The sequence below is a fragment of the Emydura macquarii genome, unplaced genomic scaffold, assembly GCF_026122565.2.
Source record: "Emydura macquarii macquarii isolate MOO-44397 ecotype Brisbane River unplaced genomic scaffold, CSIRO-AGI_Emac_v2 contig_2676, whole genome shotgun sequence".
Lineage (NCBI taxonomy): Eukaryota > Metazoa > Chordata > Testudines > Chelidae > Emydura > Emydura macquarii.
In genome coordinates this window covers 34473078-34492066 of record NW_027132813.1, presented here as the reverse complement: position 1 = coordinate 34492066, position 18989 = coordinate 34473078, and the positions used below count along the sequence as shown (strand labels likewise).

Genomic DNA, 18989 nt, shown 5'->3' with positions numbered 1-18989 from the left:
CCTTACTTAATATTGCTGTACTGTTGTCCCAGAACATACTCCCCTAAATAGTCGTTGGCATTATTGGTAAATTAGAAGACGTGAAACACAACCGAAAAGAAAACCTTATGTACAAGGGTTTTTTTTTTGTTTTGTTATAAACTGAAGATATAATTTATGTATAATGTATTTTTCACTATTTTTAAAATGATAGATACAGATGAGTGCTCCAAACAAGCAATAAGTAATTTTATCTAAAGACAGCAAAGGGTAATTATATACTTTAAATTGTGCTTTATTTGATCTCCATTTAAGGGAAACCATCTCCTTTTCATGGCCTTGTGTTAAGATCAGTAGTTTTTCTCTAACGCTCTATAAAAATCCTCCTTTAAGCAGCAAAAATGAAAGCATGAAATTTTAAAAAATAAATCAGCTTCTCTATTCTCCGATTTTGATCTATGCTGTAAATTCTACTAGTCTAACAGCAAAGTAAAAGGAATCTAATGATGAGTTGTTTAGGAGCCTGAATTTTCTCTCACAGCAGGGTAAATCATGACTAAATAAATAAAATCAATGAAGTTACCCTGAGGTTAAAACCCAGAACAAATCAAAGAAGTATGAGACCCTAAGATTTTAATTTGGACAGTAGAGCTGGTTTATAAATGCAGGAAAAAATGGATTTTTTTTGTGTGGAGAAAATTTTAATTTTTTCAACCAGCTCTAATGGACAATCTTAAAATTGTTATAACATAAGGGGAAATATATCCTAAGGGCCAAATTCTTCACAAACAGAAGTCCCATGGACTTCAGTGCGCTTCCATGTTTCAGGATAGTCTTTCAACCTTAGTGGATTTTTTAAAATATTCTACTACTCTGTTGCTAAGAATTTTTTTAAATGGCTAAAACACTAGTCATTGTTAATGTAGGACCTACACAAAGAGTATTTTGTTTGTTTTGGGGCTCCCTCTGCTGTAAGTAGTGAACAGTATTCTCAGAACTGTGCTGACAACATTAATGATGCAAAGATGTGACTCGGGAAATAAACATGACACGTTAATTTCTTTCTTTCATTTCCTTTTAACACGTGATTTGTTTTCTTAAAGGTAATTCTCATTAGTAAATATTATTGTCTAAAGACACATTAGATGAACTAGAGAAGAAGGGGAGGTAACATCACAACTAGGACAAGCAGTATCAGAAGAAAAATACTATTTATGTATTATTTATACATAAATGTCAAATTCATTGAGCAACACCATGTGTTTGCAGCCCATACCCCTGATCCTACAATGTGATACATAGGAGCAAACCCAGGTGCTACGAAAAAGGCTCACTGAAGTCAATTGGGTCCACGTGGGTGCAGGAAATCACTGGCATGTATCACATTGCAGGATCGGGGTCTAAGGCTCATTAACCCATCTTTCCCTCAATGTTAATAAATAGATTATATAACCATTAGCTTATAACTGCTTAGGAATGTGAAACTACACTAATAATCATAAGACAGATCATAAGTTTTCCCCTTTTAATTTTGCAGTTGAATAATAACATATACTTTCAAATGGAGCTAGGTTAACATGAACTTAGGTACCTTTTAGTTCACGTCAGCAGAGTCTACATGGGGCAGTTAAGGAGTAGCACCATAGCATGCACAACAATTCACAGCTCTATAGCGCAGTCTGCAGCGCCATATAAATGTGCCCTTACTTAGATAGTTCACACTGACAGGAACAATATACACGCATGCATCAGTGTTTTATGGAGCAGCATCCTCCTTGTGCTCCAAACTCTCACCGACTTCCTTGTGAGTTGTGTGAATGTGCTGGCTGCAGGGGCAAGCCCATTGTGTCTGGGATAAACTATAATATTTTTTAAATCTTGCATAAAAATTGTATTCACTTGCCAGTCTGGAAGCTTTTCAGGAGCCCAATCCTGTTCATAGCTTTACCCATGAGTAATCTGACTTGTGTGAGTATTGCCTTGGAAGTCAAAAGGGCTACTCACATGAGGCAAATTATTCGAGTGTAAAAGTTTGCACGATCAGACCGCCAAAGGAGTTGCTGTGGCCTACTGAGCGGGGCAGAACAATGCATACTAAAGTAATGCATCTATGTCTATATTTATCTTTACGTGACAGACAGCAATAGCTCTGCATTTTGGTCTGTTTTATATTTGGCTAGATTCAGCCATGGTTTACCTCATCTTCTGCTGGGGTGAATCAGGATGTAAGGCTGACAGTGGTGGAAATTCTTCCAAAGGGGAGAGGGGAGCACTCAGAGGCAGGGAAAGGGGATTCAGAAAGAGATCAGCACTGGGCAGAGCAGGAGTTGGGACCATGGTGGTTGGAATAATGGACTGAGTCTATATATCCCCCTCTGCATATTCCTCTGTTCTCGGAGTGGTTTTTAGGGCACCCCAACCACAAATTATAGCTACCAACCTCAGAGAGAGATCAACACTGCCTGCCTTCTCTGGGAGCATATATCCCATCAAAGTGCAGTCCTCCTGTTTTGCAGAAGGGAATACAATTTATATCTTCCTCCAGCAACCAGAGTGAATTGAGTCCTAAAATATTTTCTTGTCCGTCCTTTTTCTGTTTTTATTAAATAGTACAATGCCAGGCTTTCTTCTCCCTCCCCACTGGAAAACCACTCACACTTAAAGTAGTGCTAAGGTACTAAGTACAAGTACTAAGTACAAGGCACCATGAGCAAGAAAATCTGGAGTCATAGCTGAAATATACTGGCATGCACATCATGTGCGTGAGATCAAAATCATCCTGGCCTTTAACCTGCCCTACTGCATCTAGGTGTTGTAGCATATATGCTATGTAAACTCAGCCACTGCTCAGAGACCTCTCCAGTAAGTAGACAAATGACGTGGATTATGGCTAGAGTTTTGGCTTTAACTCTTTTCATTTCTTTGTTTTTGTTGATTTGTACCACAATTATACTTCAATGTCCATTGTTTTTTTCTTAACGAAAAAGAAGTCTGAAGCAAATGGACTGAATTATTGTCATCAATACGTTCCTTTTTAACATCTGTGTAACTGTTTTATAAAAGAGCGTTATAATGAAGGCAGGTTGTATACCTGATTCTTCTTGCACATTTTATAGTCTTCAGATAACACTGAAGTCTCTCTTCAAATTTAGATTCTCTATTTCATATCACCTGCACACCAACCATGTTTACCCATGAGGTGATAGATCCTTTCTCATTCCGAAAGCATCGATCTAAGTCTCCTTTGTTTTGTTTTGTTTTGTTTTTAAATAAATCTTAGTGAAGCAATATAACATTTCAGGTCAGTCCTGTAGGGCTAATCTACACTCATTGTAACGGCTGCTGCAGAGCATGAAAACTTGCTGGCACAGAATTGCAAAGTGACTGCAGGGGCTGGATGACTTCCAGCCAGCAATGAACCACAGCCAAGAAATGCCAATATGGATAATGCAAACAAGAGAGATTTGGGGCACATTTCGATTTAACCATCTGATTTAATTGACAGAATAAATGCACCTGTCACCGGTAATATTCTTGTGATTAGTTTTGGCTGTGATGATGAGAGGATGTTAAAAGAATGTCAGAACAACCTGTCCTGGGACTCCTACAGGCAGTTTCAAGCTAAGGAAGGTCAGTTTTCAACTAGTTAAAAGACACAGGATTATCCTCTTTTTAATGTGAGGGTCTTTTATTGAGACAGTGAACAATTTATCTTGCATTTTCCCTCTACAGCCATCCTTATCCACCAGTCAAAACAAATAGAGAATATGAACAGATGAAGCTACAAATTCCTCAAAAGTCCCATTCATGTGGTCTCAATTTCTGCATCCACACACTGTCATTTACAATTGGAGACTCTTGTGGAAATGGTGAGAGGGTCTTCAAAGAACCCTGGAGCTCTGTGGGGCTTCCAGAGTATCTTTCACATTTTAAAGGGCAAGACAGTAGGACTCAGTGTAAGGAGTTGAGATTCTGCCTCCCCGGGACTGGGGCAGGAGCTATCCCTACACCACCAAATATAAGACTGGATTGGATTGTGAAGAGGGAACCACCATGAGATCCCTGAAGATGCTTGATGGCCAACTTCATGCACCAGCTTCTAAAGAGATCCTGGTGTTCTATGGCGGTAGCAGGTAATATACCACGTGTAATATGGGAACATGTAGGAAACATGATGAGACTGTAGGAGAGGGGATATTCCTGAATGAAAATTTCCTGATCCTCAGGTTGAGAGATGGGTGAAGCTTTGAAAGGTGTAGGCAGGAGTGGGTGCATGCAAACCTAACTAATTTGTTCACCCCTATTACTTAGATATTAATGCTTACTATTGTTCTTTATGTTACAGTGGTGCCTACAAGCCCCAACAGGGATTGGGGCCCTATTGTGATAGGCACGATACAAACACATCGTGAAAGAAAGCCTTTTCCCTGAAGAGGTTTTGGCAATACAAAGGAAGGGTGATTGTCCCCATTTTACAGAAAAATTAAGACCCAGATCCTCAACAGTATTTATGTACCTATCTCTATTGATTTCAATGGGAGTTAGGTGCCGAAATGTCTTATGAGGATCTGGGCCTAAGTGGCTTGTCCAAAATCACTCAGGAGATCTGTGGTAGAGCAGAGAATTAAAGCCAAGTCTTTTCAATTCCAGCCCAGGGCCTTAACTACAGGACCATCCTTCCTAAAACCAGCTATTTCAGACTCTATTCTAAGTTTTTCATCTTTTATAATATACGCATTTCTTGACTTCTTCAAGAAGTGTTCTTCAAGGATTGTGTTATGCTGAATTCCTTTTTATTGCTTGTATTCAGAAAGCAAAATCAAATCACAGAGAGATGCAACACAGGGAGCGTCTTTATTCAACTAAGACTAAAAACCAGCCAGGACTGGCTGAGCTATCCCCTAATAGTCTAACTCTATTGCTATGGCAACAAGCTAAGCTCTGTTGCTACGGCAACCTAGGCAATTAGGCAAGACACAAAATACACAACAGGTTGGTTTGTTTGAAAAGCATATTTTAGAATTTTGTGAAGGGTGCCTGAATGACATCTCTGAACACTGAAGACCTGAATATATCCTTAGATCAGTTATAGCATGAGTGCTGTAAATGCAAGCTACCCGAAGTTTTCTGCTCATGTGAATTAATGCTCACTTGGAGGCCCCATGTGCAGGGTGATAGGCGAGTCCAATTTCCATGCTTTATGTAATCCTTACATTCTCTGATGAGATGGCTAATAATCCAGTGCCAGACAGTGCTTTTGAGTTAGAAAGCAATGTTTAATTATGGTTTGTTTACTCAAATATAACACAGTATTTCCTGGTGATAGCACTTTATAACTATAAGAAGTGATATGAAAACTAGAATCAAATCTAACTCACTTTCCCATAGCCTGGATTGTGCAGCCAAACTGGAATAAAATGTGGTAAAATCTTATTTTTTATACTAAAGTAAGCGGGCTTGACTGGAAGTAAGCAGAGTGAAATTCACCCCTTCATAAGGTGCCTGCAAAAGCCCTATGCAAGAGTCAAGTCCCACGTGAACTATATTTTGAAGGCTTAAATGGGGTTCACGTGTTGCATGGCCTTAGTGCAGTCCCTCTCAAGAAGGGTGAATTTCACCCTCAGAGCAGAGATTCTGTACAAGATCTTAGAAGGTGCCATTTTTCTTAGTCACTTTTCTAAGCATAACTGCAGTTTAGCCTCCGATGTCACCGAATGACTGCTCGTGGTGCCTGTGATTAACCATGACATGTTGGGGTGACCCACAAATACCTACACGATTTCAATGAGTATTTTGATTCTGACCCATTTCTAATTTACACTCAATATACAGAAATAGTCAGTTAATCACCAAGCACCAAAGAATGCCCTCAATTTGCTGATGTGAGTGAGAATTCTGGGAGTGGGTAGAGGGCAGCATGTGGTTCATGGTTTACTGTAAAAAGGGAAAAAAAATTCATCCCAGGGTAGGAGTAATTGTTACTGTTTTAGGGCCCATTCCTGTTCCCATTGAATCTGATGAGAAAACTATGACCTACGTGCACTCCTGATGCCAGTATATCATTTTTGCAGAAAATCTTTTCTGTTTAGTTGTTGCTGGTGATTTTCTCACAGATATTCAAAAATATTCAAATATAGCCAATGCTGGGCATCTCGCAATTTTCCTAGCATTTCAGCTGGGCTCCATTAGAGCACATGCTTTCGAGTGTTCATGGGTGATGGGAGGTGGGGCAGGAAGAATGAGTCCTGCATCACTTTCCCTTGCTGGAATTCCCTCTATCTCTCCCCATGTGACACACCACCCCCTGCTATCGGAACCATCCCTCAGTCAGTGGAGTAAGGAAAATCAGGAGGCCAACCCAGTGGACAGGAAGAACTGGTGTTGGGGTGTCTGGGAGGAACATAATGGGCAGCCTGACATGACCCATGCCTGCCGATAGTGGGGGGGGGCAGAGGGAGGGCAGCTGGCTTAAGAAGTGTTACTGAGCATGCTCAGTCCTTGTGAGCATGCTCAGTACAAGGCAAGCAGCAAATCTGGGGAGGAGCATGTGACCCTGCATGCCCCCCCCCCAACCCCCAAACACACACACACAATGCCTATGGAGCCAACAGCTGAGAGGAAGTGGGCAGGTGGCTATTGGCTTGCTGGGGGAGGAGCACAGTCTGTCTATATTCCTTGGTTGGGGAAGGCTTTGGGTAGACTAGAGAAATTGAAAGAGTCTTTTTGTTCTTAAAGGAGGAAGAAAGAGGGAGTATGAATCAGGAAAGGCTAGGCTTGGGGAAAGGAAAGGAAAAAACAAATTGAAAACATGTTTACTTCTCTCCAAGCTCTAAGTAAAGAGCAATAAAAGTAAATATATTCATCTGTAGTTCCCCAAGAAGTATATTAAAGTGTGGAGGAAGTGGGCACAAGTCCCTTTCAACTTAACAGGCAATGGGCCTGTTTTGCTGGGGTTGACTTTGGCTCTAAGTCTTAATAGCATTGAACTTTTACTTAGTGAGAAAAAATTACCTCCTAGTTCCCATTGCATCATTAAATCTCATGGGAAACACAAATATATGTTGCATGAGATTTATCAATGAAAATATTGTTTTACATTTGCAGTGTATACACAACCCATTATAAAACTCAGTGGTGCATGGTCAGAAGCAAAATGTATTACTGTAGATATCAGTAGATAACTATTTATAATTAATCCTGTAGGAATAGCAATTCTGAAACTAAGAGACATCTACACTAAATTAGTGGAGGATGAAAATGCTTGTGTTCATTTGTTTCCATGGAAATGTAAGGTTCTGGTTTGGTCACTTCAGTGAAACAGTGCCTAAATTCATTAGCCATCAAACAAGTGTTGATTGGTATTCACCTTTAACTCTAATACTGCCACCTCGGTGAGTAAACACCCCTTTGGTTTGCCTTGGATAAATATGTGAGTACAGTGCAGTTTTTACTTGGTATCTCTAGTCATCTAAAGACCATAGGGTCTCCTCGTCTCTTACTCACATATTACCTGGGGAGTGCATGCCAAGGAGATTTCAGCAGAGTCTGCAATGATTTTATAAGCTGCTTTTGACAAAGGCAGAACCTTTAATTTTCTTTAGTCTTCACATCATCAGTTGGTGCATTTCTACTGTGAGCACTGTCTCCAGCTGGTAGGGCAAGTAAAATGGTCTGAAATTAATTCATAAAACATCTGCCTGAGAACTGACTCCATAGTCAAATCCTCTTTCCTCAGATGAAGTGTACATTACAGCAATAAGACTACTGTCGTCTACTTGTGACGCTGTTATGGCAACTGGTACCTCTGTCCCTTCTTTTGATCTCTGAGTCACCCCCAAGTGTGGCATTTTTTGCCACTCACCTTTCACTCTAGTGGAATTATTTGATTTTCCCAGTAGACAGAGGCCAGAGTACAGTGCCTGAAGGTGGACGGGCCATTTACACCTGGTTCCTGACAAGGACAGACAATAGTGGAATTGTCAAGACAAAGTCAGTAGGTCTTTTGTAAAAATGAATGTTATTTAAAAGGTCAAAGGCAGAGAAAAAGTATTAAAACAAACTTAAATGCATATTTTATCATATCTGAGGATGACAGTGCCCCATTACTACCTTCACTTTTATTTTGTCCCTGTAAAAGAAAATCTGAAGACAAAGAACTGATGCATATTATTTAGAAAAAAAATCAGAAATGGAGGTTTCTACTTTTGTAAACCCTGTTCAAAAGCAGCTTTAATTTGCATCAAAGGTTCCTCACTGCTTACTCAGGTTCCTATCATCACCTCTTTTTTTGTGAATGGTGAGGACAACACTCCAGTAAAACCCTAAAGCAGATCAAGGGTATATAGACTTCTGCTTCCACATGTTTCCGGCTGGGTGAGGGCAATTTTCTCTCTGATCCTTCTCTGTGCCCACAATGGCCTTCCCCAGCTAGTTTATGGCAGTTTTTTGGCAGAACAGCACAGCCTTTTCCTTTAATATTGCTAGGTACACAGGCAGAGTTACTTGTTGTCTCCTCCTTCCATTATAGTTTTCTTTGTGTGCAAACAGCGCTTGATACTGGATTGAGAATTGCATTGGGTACAGGGAGCCCACCACCTGCATAGTTCTAAGAGCAGGATTGGGGCCTAGGAATGGAAAGATTTGGCCCGTACACTAGTATTCCTTCCTGTAATTGATTGTACAATGAAAACTAATTAAAACTATAACTTTGGTTCATAGAGAACTTTCCCTTTAACGTGATCATTTAAGGCAAAGATTCATCATGAGGGAAACAGTACAGTCACACCAGATTTGCTTACTTGGGCTTGTTGAGGAAAAAAGATTCATTTCACAGCTATTTTGAAATTCCTACCACTTTTGTGATGCATACAAGGTTTCATTATTTCAACAGGTTTTTTCTTTCAAACATTAATCTGAGACAGCACCACTGTTTTATACTTCCGTGTTCATTTTTGGGCTGGGAAAATTTATCCTTTTAGTAAACATACATTTAATTTAGCCCCTTTGTGTATGAAATAGACCATTACAGCAAGTTTAATAGTGTTGGTCTTCACAAATGTGGCTTTTAGTTAGGCAGAGGCTAGAGAAATAGATGATAAAGAGTATCTTAAAGTATGTCAATTACCTAGCAGACTGTCTAAAAACCTTACTTTTAAAATTCTTTGCATTTCTGTTTTTAATTTCTGCCCTCTAGCCTTTCTTCTCCTTTTCTCTTGCCTCCCTCTCCTGCAGGATCTGAGTGAAAGCCATTGGTGGTTAAAAGCTGTAATAGTAGTCATGGTTCCTTCAGCACTGAGTCACTGCTCCTATTTGGCATTGATTTGAATCTTCCTTATGCCATTATAAAAAGAGAGCTATCACTAACCACCATAACAATAGATAGCACAGAGTTTTCTTTTGTCTGCATGCAAGCTGGGCAAGTGGTTCATTTGAAAAAGAATGGCTCAATTCATAGTGGTTTGAAATATTCAGCCCTTATGGAAGCTTGAGGCCAAAAATGTCTGAGTGATTATTCAAAACAGGAAACCTCATGGGAAAAAAAATCCTGGAAACCCCTATGAACTTGCCAACTTTTACAAGAATTCTCTGTAGGAAAACACCAGACCTTTCTAGCCTCCCCTACAAAACCATGCCAAAACATTAGCATCTGGCAAAATGCCACAAACTACAGTGCAGAAATTACCTTCCCGTTTATTTTTGAGCTGACAACCCTTTTATATCTTAAATTCAAACAATTTACCTTCAGAACTACTAAAGATTCCCCACACTGAATATTGTGATCTGTAAATCTTTACTTGGAGCAGCCTATTTTTTTACTGTGACCACAATAGTTGTTGTTGGGATTGGGATGAAAGAGGTTGAGAAAAATACCTGTGCCACATATACAAAAAGAGTGGTGAAAATAAGAAATTAAAATATTCTAACCCATAAAAATTATGTGAAAAATACATATTTCCTAATAATAGAGAGAACTGTCAAGTTGTTTCGTATCTAGCCTACTGTATCCTGTTTTATAAAGTCTGCAACTGATATCACTTCTGATCCTTATAAAACTAGATGTTATAAGATCAACTTCAGGACAGAAGTGATGTGATAAAGAGTATGTTATAGCACAACATATAACCAAGGTAATTGGAAACATGTAAATACAGAAAAAAAATGTATTGATAGACAATGCAATTTTACTTAGCATTGCCTATCAGGCATGTACTTTGTGGTCTGCTTGTACAATTGGAAATGGGTTACGTGGGGCCAGTTTTTCAAATTCTCAGCACCCACAATTGGACTCAGCTCCCATTTAAGCACATAAACAAGTGTCAAATCTGCAAAAATCAACTCCCAGCAGTTCTGATTGTGACACTCAGGGCCAGATTTTCAGAAAAACTCCTCTCCCCAGTGTGCTGAGCTGTTTTGAAAATCTGGCCCTTTAATATTCATTTTGAAAACAATCGATATCACTATTCAGCCACTAATAAAATGTGATATATGTAACAATAACATATGGAGAACAGAATATCCTTAACCAGAATTTAGCCAATGCTAAACCTTCCTTTTACAATAAAGATTTCCTAGAATATTTTCTCTTAAAAATTAAGAGCAGAAAGGCTGCTATGACAACTCCCACCCCATCAAACTAACCCTATTTGTTCCAAAAACAGTAACTAAAACCATTTACGTGACTGAACAAATGTATGAGCTCGCATTATAGTTTGGAGCCCTATAAAAGTGCACACCGTAGCTTTGTATGACCTTTCTTTTAATATTCAAGTAGTTTTGAAGTGTCATTAAGAGGTGATCAGTGGTAATTGTCTTAAGGATGCCACCCTGCCCTGTCTAATAAGGATGTTCAGTGAGACCTGACCTTAAGGTCTGATTTGATTTTTTTAAAAAAGGTGTTGCTAGAAAAGCAAAGCACATGAATTACCAGTTAAAACTAAGAAAGGTACCATGCAAAGGAACATTTAATTTCATAATTATTCAGAACCCGTAATATCAAATGAAACATTATTGTACAGTATATCAAATTTCCAAATCAGCTTCCATAATTACAAATGCTTTGGAATTTATATTAAAGATCGACAAAACATCTAGCTCATGTTATAACAATCATAACATGATTAACATTTTCTTGATATTATTAGTATAATTCTTAGATTTTTTTTTCTGTCTCTGTCATTCACTTTAAATGGTATTTTTCTGTTCTTTATATTTAGCGGCTAACTTTGTACTCCTAAAATAATCCATGATATCAGCAGACCAAAACTGATGAATCCGCATACAAGACGTATTCTTAGCACTCATGCCAATGATATGGCATCAAGAACTTTGGTTAATTTTCATTTCCAGCTTCCTGAAATATTAGTGACCAGATTAACTTTTCACCCTGATGTAATTCAACTGATTTCAATGGAGTTATTCCCAGTTGACACCGATGTAAGTGACAGGAGAATCTGGCCCTAGAAGTTTGCCCAGCTGGAACTTCCTGCCCAGCAGGAAGAGTGTAAATATTTGATAACTATACATTTGTTTGTTTGTTTAGTTAAAGGCTTGTTCTATAACATTTACCGTGATTGCTATATTTTATTTGTGACTTTCATATCTGTAATCAACAGGCAAATTGCATAATCCTGTTTGATGTTTGTTTTCACTAATGCAGCAGTTGGCTATATGATGACAATCTAATTTTGCTAGAAAATTTTCCTTACATTGCACAAGACATTTATATTCTAGTGTTTTCTCTTATTAGACTATCTCAGATGTGACATGGCTTCCTATTTCATATAATCCTGTTATGAACACTCTCTACATTTAACCTACTTTCAGATACAAGTCATTTGGATCCCATGAAGAAACTTATTATGAGGATGAGCATCTTATGGTACTGTTACTCATTTTTGTCTCTCATACCCAGCTATGTTTGTTATCAATTGCTGGATTTTCCATTATCACTAGGCAGATTATTTGTTTTAGGATCACTGCATAATTATGTATGAGATGCCCTGATAGTAGTAAATACATTTTCAGATTTTCTGTTTTATTTGTTGAGCTGCTGGCGATGCATGTTTTTTTGCCCAGGTTCCTGCAGTATGGGAGCAATGTTTCCAGATCCAAGTTACATGGGCCAGCACTGTCAACGGCATGTAACATGAACATGCTATATTGCTCCAGTCAAGAAATATAATACTAGCTACCACTACATTTTCAAGAGTGGCAGTCAAACAGGATTACCTGTAAAGTCAAATTATTATTCTCTTATACAAAGCCTGTCTAAATTTGTCTTGGACTTGGGACCAATGTTGGGAATGGGGAGGAAGGAGTTTTCCCCCTACTGCTAGCTTGGAACCATGTACAAGACACTTGTGCAACTGATCTGTGATTGCTACAGCCTATTGATTCTGGATGCTGTATAAACTCACAAGTTATGGCCTGTAGTAGTGACGAGAGGCTGCTGTCTTAATTCCTGTGTGGAATTTGTGGTCACTGGATCCATATAAATTGTGCCTACCATTTCAGCCTGCCTGCCTACCCTCTTTCTGTAGGTGCATTTGTGGTGTGGGGGTTACACAGTGCACAAGGGTGTCAACTCAAACTTTGTGGCCTCTCAATATCTTGTCTCCATCCCTGCAGAGAGGAACAGAAGTGGCCTTTTGTAGCTGTGATCATTTCTTTTTTCTGAAACTGCATATAGCAAATATAAAGTTATAAAATAGGCATACACACACAGAGAACTGTCAATGTACCTGTGCTCATAGGTTTTCCCCTTTTATCACACCTGAAATCTTCTAAAATATGTGTGCAATCCTTTGACATACTAAAGAGAAATAGCATAGGCAATTTGGGAAGAACTCTATGAGGGTCTTAGCATCCAATCAGTATTTGGATTGTATCGGCATATTCCTACTTTTTATTTGTGCACACGACCAATTTTTCAACGGCTCAAGGTATAGTTTTCAGAGTAGATTTCAGAGGACATTGACTTGGAAAAAATGGTGTCAGTATCAAGCATTTCGGCCCCAAATGCAGTCTGTATAGTTCAAAGCAAAAAGTCTTGCAAACATCTAATAAAAGTAGAGAAGAGAAATCACATGAAAGGAGAGTCACAACACCAGAGAAAAGGCAGACATGTGAACAGATAGTTAATATAAATTCCATACAACACCAGAGAAACCTTATATGGGATTGCATCACTAGAACAATGGAAGGACAGCAAATAAAGATTAAAACTATATCCTAGAAATATTGTTACTCAGCTATAATGACACTCAACAGGAAAGAATTTATTTAATTCTTGCCTATGCCTTGAAGGTAAAAACAGAGTGCTCTATAAGTAAAGTGACATGCTTAAATTGGAAGCTGTGTAAACATGGTTTGTTTTGAAAATAACAATGGCTCATATATTTAAAAAATCCTATTGCTCCTGACTTTTTAGAATGACCATATTTATATGTATGGCGAATGTGTATGCTAATACTGCATTTTCCTAGAGAAAATGTGTTGTGTGGGTTTTGCTTGCCCAACTCTGCATTAACTGTAGTATACGAATATATTTTTCAGGTGGACAGTGTCTGGACATGTAGTACAAGTACTGTTTTCCTAAAGCATGTTTTAGCGAATTTTAGAGTAAAGCGGCTCACCAGTTTCCAGCACTATCATTGTAACTGAGCTAGAATTTACTTTATTTGCTTTTAAGGGGAAAAAAAATCCAGCTCTCAAATCTTAGTTAGAAGATCAGGGAAGTCCATGCTGCTGTGTGAAATGAATTCATGGAGATTCCTGACACATGATGAGCACTATTTTCTACTCAAGAAATTGTTATTTAGTTTGTCTTTGGGCTTCAAACTTCATCTGTGAGAACGGGAATCAGAAGGATCTCATGTCACAGTCACTGTGCACCACCGCACGGACAGTGAACAGAGTGCCCTTGTGTGCCTGAGACACTAGTGCCACCATCTTCCTTCCAGGGTGAGCTCCTATTTCTGGCAGTTTTCAGAAAGAAACGAATGCTACCATCACTGCTTGTTTAATAACAACATTGTGGCAAATTTAAGTACAAATTTAACAACTGGCAGTTTAACATGCAGCTAAGCAAGAAGTCAAATTTAGATAGATCCAAAGCTAGTTAAATAAACAAAAATGTAACCTGCAGACCTAAATGGATTAGTTCAGTATGCTGAATTTATTGGAAATCAAGTACCTAATCCTATATGCTTTCAAGCTAATGGGAGTTTTACCATGGACTTCAACGGGAACAGGATCAGTGCCCCAGCCTTTGTATTGCTTCTCTGGTTAAGAGTGTGTGCTAGATCACTAGGGATAGGTGAAGCAGGTCAGATGAAGTAAATACTGACCCAAAACTCAAGCCAACCCCGTTTTAGACTTTTTCATAGGTAGTAAAAAGCTGATAACTTAAATTTGTATACACACACATACTCACTCTTTCTCTCTGTTTTGTGCACACACACACGTGCATGCATGACCACACACACACTTCTGTACTTCCTGATTTCAAACTGGATTGGAGGCATCAGTATCAAAAGTACCTTTGGAAAGGTGGTGTTTGAAACTTGGGAAGGAATACTGGAAATATCATGAAAACCCTGTTCATGTCAGATTTCCAGTCCAGACACCCAAAATTAGAGGTTTTGGATAAGCATCCAAAAGTGTTGGTGCTTATTGGAGCAAAACTTGAGCCTTGCCTATCATTGCAGTTCATACCAATGCAAAGCTGTTACAAATAACAGTACAATTTCCCAGGTTTCTGCCACATCATTAGTAAAATATTTCATTTAAAAAAGGATTTGCATATGAAATTTTAATATTAGGGCCTGGTCCTGCAATCCTTACACATGAAATTAATTCTTACTCACTTGGGCCCTGATCCAGCAAAGCACTTAAGCACATGCTTAACTTTAAACATGTGAGTAAACCCATACCCCTACTTTATTGTTAAGCCTAGGCTTTGCTAGATTGGGTTCATGAAGAGTCTATGGGATACTCAAGTGAGTAAGGATTACAAAGAGTGCAGTACAAGGTCTTTATTTGTATTAAAATCAAGGATTCTATCACTTATATATACACAACAGGTCACTGATATGTCAGTGTGATGTAAGTCAACATAAAAATATAGGCAGACAGGAAATTTGGTCTGGTGCAGTTAGAGTGCATGAGGTTAAGTTCCAGCCTCTGGGTAAATTAGAGATGCACTGATGAAAAATAAACACAATGCCTTGATGACTAGTAATAGACCAACATATTCCAGCAACATTTATACTACTGTTAATGTAAGCTTTAACCAAACACACTTATTCCACTGAAGTTGTATATTGCTATCCTTTTTTATGATTCTTGTTGATCCCACTCTGTCTTTTTTTTTTTTAAAAATCCTATATTTTCTTCAAAAATATCAAATAAAATTAACCAATTAACTGCACTGCAGACTGGGAATAACCAAATATCTAAAAGGAAAATAAAAAGTCGTGTTTCAAAGGGCAGCACAAAGATGGAAAAATGGTTGATACTGTTAAAGCATAGGACAGGCAAGTTAACATGGAAGTTAAAATAAAGTATATTAGAATTAGCACTCAACAGATTATTTTAAGTAAACTAAAATCTCTATTTGCTATTTTTTTTTCATTCCCATCCACTTTATTTTGCTGTGTTCTACATGTGTACTCAGAGAAGAATAACCTACTTTCTATAGGTTAAATGCTCTCTCTTGCCATTCAGTCTTGTATAATGTTAATTCATTTAAATACTTGGAATCCGATTTAATAGAATGATGGGTTTCTTTCCAAAATATGTTCTGCAACATCAGATTAGAGAATTGCTCTTCTACTTCACATTTACAGTATGATGTTTTCCATTGAGTGGTCTTCCTGTTCTATATTTCCTCAGAAATTGGGGTTTTGTTTACCTCATTCTTATTTAAAGGCCTCTTCAACATCTGATAGCTGACAATTTTCATTGTAGGTCTTCAAATATCAGTGATACTATTGTAATACTCTTGAAGGAAATATAGCACATTGAGAAATACAATAGTGGCTCTAGTCAACTTATAAAAAGAGCACTACCATAGTTATCTTAACAGAACAAATTGTATGGTGATATTTAGGGCATTGCCATGACAATTCCAGTTTCTGGAACTTTATTCTTGTTATGTTCTTACACAGACTTATTCGTTCCAACATCAGATGCAAATAATCATTATAAGTGGCTGTGCCTGTTGTGGAGAATATATGGACAAAAACATCTTCTCTTTGTTGGAGTTACAAAGTACGTGGTCAATGGAGTCTAATTTGAATGAATTTATGGGCACGCAGAGGTTGGTAGGAAGCAAAGAATCATTATTTTGACCTCTGTAGCCTCTCTATAGAGAGCTTAATAGATATATGTTTTAAATTACAGTATGTTCCAATTACTGTACATTTGTGGGACGGTGTGAGCTCCCTCTATGGGCTAATTTAACGTCTACAAATTCCAATAATTCTTTTTTGTAACAAAGACTCTGTGTAGCCTAGTGGATAAGGTGCCTGCCTAAGGTTTCTAAGGTTGTGCTCTTTTGAGCGTGTGCAAGATGGCTGCCACAAAAGTGTTTGAAGCTGCCGCGTTTGAAGCTGCCGCGTGTGTTTGAAGCTGCCGCATTTGAAGCTGCCAGGTTTGAAGCTGCCGCGTGTGATTGAAGCCGGCGCGTTTGATGTTGCTGAGTACGTTTGTAAATTTGAGGCAGACTTTAATATTGTTAGACGGTAGGGGAGTCCTTTTCAACCTTTTTTTCATTTTTCACTTGAACTTTTTAAAAGTTTGATTTTAACTTTTTAAAAAACTATTTTAACTACTTATGTCAGCTGAGGAATGCTGTGATTCACAGCCATTATTGTAAGGAGGCTGTTATGTATTTTTAGTGCTGCTGGGACCACAGGAATTTTTGAGTGACTTTGACAGCAGACAACAATGTGGAGAATAATCCTGACTGTGAAAAGTGCTGTTGGGGCCGCAGAAAAGTACAGAATAATTTTGACCAAGGGCAATCATGGCTGCTTTTAGAAGAAAACTGATTATGCCCGGGTGTTGAATTTGTGATTTGCTGGGACTGGAAGGAAAAAATTGCTGGCAAGAGAAGTTGGAGATTCACAGAGATTTGACATAGTGTGGAGTTAGCCAGGAGCCAAGAGTTTATAAAAAAAATTCCAATGGGACTGCAGAAGAGACTTCAATAATGCTGGGAGTGGAGAACTTCAGCTATTTGGACAGTAGGGGAAAACGATGAACGATGCCATTTGTTGAAAACTGTGAAATACTGAAAATGTAAGGAAGCAATTGCCAACTGTAGCAGTTGGGAGATGTAAGGAATAGTTTGTTTCCTTCTGGAAAAGTGTTCTATAATGTTCTGTTGATTTAGGAATGCAATTTTTGGAGTTCTATCTGAAACTGCTCAAAAAATTATCTGGACGTGAAAGGTCATTAGCTGTCAGATTAGGTAAAGATTAAGTTTAAATAAGGATTTGAATTCTAGTTTGAGTTTTTTCAAGAGAAAGCAAGATCCTTACCCTACGTGTGAAGTGAATATTGGTTTGAAGTTAGATGCTTAAACATTTGAACTAACTGTACTGAACTTGAAAGTGGAACTGAGTAGCCGTAATTAGACCAAAATGGGCTTGTTATGCTATTATTCATTAGGGTATGTCTGAGCTGGGTTGGGTACTCAGGAAATCGGTGCGCTAGTTTGGTGTTGTGTAATACTATACTCTTGAGGATTTCTCCTCAGCATTCCCATTTAGAATTGGAACATCCTTCACAGTTGATGTTTATTCCCTCTGTAGTTAGAGGTCCCCTGGACATCCCACTGGTTCTAGCTCATTGCTTTATTCATCAGAAGACGAACCTGATCATTCATACTCCATTTGATAGACACAGGGTGTCTCATTTAACATATAGAGACAATATTTATTCAGATTATATTATTGCCACAGGATTGGGATATTTGGTTCAATATTTCAATCAGTTTGTAAAAAGGTACTAAATTTCCTTCAAATCACAGATTAGTTTGTATATAGTATCTAATCTCACTCAGACTGAATTAATGCCTTTTAATTTCTCTGGACCTACCAGTTATGTTCTGGTGATTCTTGGATCAAATTAGCTTTATTTTAATACTTGTGCTGCTAACAGCAAGACATAGTTTTTATGGAATGACATGTCTGATGAAAAACATAAATTAATTGGGGGGTACATTTCAAAGACCTGACTAACTGCTCAAGACTCAGTTTCCCTGAGTAAATTTGCTCTTAGGGTTTCTCATATTCTGTACCACAGTGGGCACTGAATATAGAGCTGGTTGTTTGGCTCATGATAATTTACCAATCTCACTTCTTTTTTTCAAGCATTTCTTCTTCCTACATTAGAAGATTTGTTACTTCACTTTAATTTCTACTGTTTTTCTCACTTCCTTTAGCTTGTCATCCATCCCGTAAAATGAACTTCAGTGTTCTTCTTTGCTGATTGCGCTAATTGTTTGACTACCTTGAAACAGTTTCTTAGATAAACTGAAATACATTCCCTTGCCTCAGTGGAATCTCTTGTAAAATACAACAGGGACTCACTTGGACTCGCAGTCTTATAAATCAAGTGAACGTTAAAAGATTTGGGGACCAGGAACCTCCATCAGGTTCATTCCGACACATAGTCAGAGGCATCTACTTCCTCACTCTATTCACTGAGCTACTATTGAAATCCAGCGTGGTATATACGGCCCAAGGTGATCTTAATTATCACATCAGAGGTTATGGTCTTCTTGATCTTAACTAATCTCTTCTTCCCTCCCTTAGTCGTATCATTAACACAGTTATTTCTAATGATATGCCTTTATCAACTTTATCACTTTTTGATTTGATTAGATTATTTCTGACATTTTATTGTACAATTTAGTTTGCTTGCTGCTCTATCTGTGTTTGTCTTCAAGGCTTTTTAAATCATCTGTTTGATTGTCGTCTAGAATAGTCTTGTTAATATGA

General features: G+C 38.1%; 1 long non-coding RNA gene across 3 annotated transcripts in view; it reads left to right on the top strand.

Annotated features, from left to right (window-relative positions):
* Positions 1 to 18989, top strand: part of LOC137164560 (uncharacterized) — a 109945-nt gene that overhangs the window by 71223 nt on the left and 19733 nt on the right. The window contains exon 4 of one of the 3 annotated variants that reach the window (XR_010923108.1): positions 11803 to 11998. The exons of the other annotated variants lie outside the window; for them this stretch is intronic. This is a non-coding gene — a long non-coding RNA (uncharacterized lncRNA). Of the gene's footprint in view, positions 1 to 11802; positions 11999 to 18989 lie in introns of those variants that run through there. 3 annotated transcript variants of the gene reach the window in all.